Genomic DNA, 3,080 nt, shown 5'->3' with positions numbered 1-3,080 from the left:
ATGGGCTGTGGTGGAGAGAGCCATCGGTCTTCTCAAAGTGCATTTCTGATGCCTGGACCGCTCAGGGGGCGCACTCCAGTACCCCCCAGATCGTGTCTCAGTGATAGTGGTTGCATGCTGCAATCTGCACAATCTTGTGCTGGAAAGGGGGGACGCAGTGGACAATGAAGATGTAGGCGCAGTGGCTGTGGCTGAACATGATGAGTCCAAAATTGAGTCCGAGGATGAGCACGCACAGGGAAATGCTGAGGGGGTAGATGCTGACCCAGGCATACTCCAGGGAGGCAGGGACACTGAGACACTCTAATCCAAGGAACCTTCAGCTGGCACAGCACATATGGACCTCCAGGACAAGCCCGAGCTGCAGCCTCCATACTGGAGACATTAGTGCCAAATCTGTCAGGATAGGAGCATTGATGATGGGCCCAGTCAATAAATATCAATGACATACAAATCATTCATAACATCTCAGGAATCCAACCACCTAAGAATATAGGCACCCCAGCCATGTTAGATTATCTTAATTTAATGCTTTCACAAAAGTCTCTCAACACAACACAAATAAAATGGTAGAACAGAAACAAAAATACTTGGAAAAACTCAGTAGGTCTGACAGCATCTGCAGAGAGGGATACAGTTGGCGTTTTGAGTCCGTATGACCCTTCATTAGAACTAAGAAATATAGAAATTAGATTAAATATAAGCTGGTAGAGGGGGGTGGGATAGGTAGAGCTCAAAGAGGGCCAGTGATATGTGGAGGATAAGACTGCGAAAGATGTCATAGACTAAAGGACAAAGGGGTGTTGACGGTAGTGATATTATCTAAAGGATGTGCTAACGGGGACGTTAAGGGTAGCAAGCAGGACAAGCAAATGGCAGATGGCCTTAGTGGGGGTGGGATGGGGGGTAGGGATTGAAATGGGCTAAAAGGTGGAGATGAAACAATAGATCAAAATAAATTTTAAAATATGTGGAAAAGAAAAATATATTTGTAAAAAAATTATAAATTATTGGAAAAGGGGAGATCGGGAAGGGGGTGGGGATGGAGGGGAGAGTTCACGATCTAAAGTTGCTGCACTCAATATTCAGTCCAGAAGACTGTAAAGTGCCTAGTCGGAAGATGAGGTGCTGTTCCTCCAGTTTGCGTTGAGCTTCACTGGAACATTGCAGCAGGCCAAGGATGGACATGTGTGCATGAGAGCAGGGTGGTGTGTTGGAATGGCAAGCGACAGGGAGGTCTGGATCATGCTTGCAGACAGACCGAAGGTGTTCCACAAAGTGGTCACCCAGTCTGCGTTTGGTCTCAACAATGTAGAGGAGACCGCATTGAGAGCAGCAAATGCAGTAGACTAAATTGAGGGAAGTACAAGTGAAATGCTGCTTCACTTGAAAGGAATGTTTGGGCCCTTGGATGGTGAGAAGGGGGCAAGTAAAGGGACAGGTGTTGCACCTTCTGCAGTTGCATGGGAAGGTGCCATGGGAGGAGGGTTGAGGTGTAGGGGGTGATGGAGGAGTAGACCAGGGTGTCCCGGAGGGAATGATCCCTGCGGAAAACCATGTCCGGCCCACCTCCCGCGCATCCGCCCTCACACCTTCCTTTCCCTCCCAGAACTATGACAGGGTCCCCCCGTCCTCACCCCACCAGCCTCCACATTCAAAGGATCATCCTCCGCCACTTCCGCCAACTCCAGCATGATGCCACCACCAAACACATCTTCCCCTCACCTTCCAATTTCGATTTATTGTTTCATCTCCACCTTTTAGCTCATTTCAATCCATTCCCCCACCCCACTCCCTCTAAGGCCATCTGCCACTAGCTTGTCCTGCTTGCTACCCTTAAAGTCCCCATTAGCACATCCTTTAGATAATATCACCACCGTCAACACCCCTTTGTCCTTTTGTCTATGACATCTTTGGCAGTCTCTTCTTGGCCTCCACCTATCACTGGCCATCTATCCAGCTCTACCTGTCCCACCCCCATCTACCAGCTTATATGTCATCTCATTTCTATATTTCTTAGTTCTAATGAAGAGTCATACGGACTCGAAACCTCAAATGTATTCCTCTCCGCAGATGCTGTCAGACCTGCTGAGTTTTTCCAGGCATTTTTGTTTTTGTTCTAGATTTCCAGCATCGGCAGTTTTTTGCTTTTATACAAATAAAATGGTGTTGCACTGCAAACACAATCAGAAGGAACTCATAGGGGGTCCAACAAAAAACCACCAGTGATGAACCTGGGGTGTGCTTAAGGTGTTTTAATTTTACATTTGAGGGTGCTACATCTTTGTGGTGCCCCCTTTCTGGCACTGGCATCTGAGACAGCTTGCTCTCTCTGTTGTCCTGTTGGCCTCGATGACCTTGGCAGACGTCCTCTGGCCTTGGAGCCTGTGCTAGCCCCGCCTGGGAGGGAACAGCCAGTGCCACGGCTGCCATCTCCCCAGTCACCACAGCCTCATCAGGAGCTGCTGGCCTCATCCGCAGTGCCCTGAGAGGTGCCAGCAGATGACAGGCAGCTGCTCTGCTGACATGAGGTCCATTCGGCCCTCCCTGCTCACCGTAGATGGATGGGCACTGAGGTGGGATACCTGGTGCCCAAACCACCACCCACATGGGCACTGATCACCTGAGGTCAATGTTGTTGTGAGGGTTTGCAGGTCCGAGCGCAACCCCAGGAAGCCCTGATCCTGTCCCTGGAGCTGCCTCTCCATGAGAGTCGCCACTCTCTCCATGAAGGAAGCTTGGTGCTCATCCATAAGGCTCAATATATTGGCAAAGGTCTGCGTAGACTCCTCCACCCAGCCGCATATCTTGAGTTGGCTGCATCGCGGACGACTCCAGAGGCTCATCATCAGCCATGGACTGAGCATGTGCCTGGTCCCATGCAGTCCTCCAACTGCTGACGCCATGGGTACTCTCTGTCTCTGCCAGCTTCTCCAGCAACTGTGAAGTGCCCTCACCGCTGTGCCCCGGGACACTAGCCGAAGATTTAATGCCCACTGAGGTGCCAGTATCTGTACTGCTGCCTGCCTGGCAGAGATAGTGTGATGCTTGTGATGTTGGAACTTCATGCCCCTCAGGTG

The sequence above is a fragment of the Carcharodon carcharias genome, chromosome 19 (genome assembly GCF_017639515.1).
Source record: "Carcharodon carcharias isolate sCarCar2 chromosome 19, sCarCar2.pri, whole genome shotgun sequence".
NCBI classification, from domain to species: domain Eukaryota; kingdom Metazoa; phylum Chordata; class Chondrichthyes; order Lamniformes; family Lamnidae; genus Carcharodon; species Carcharodon carcharias.
This window is presented reverse-complemented; position numbering follows the sequence as displayed.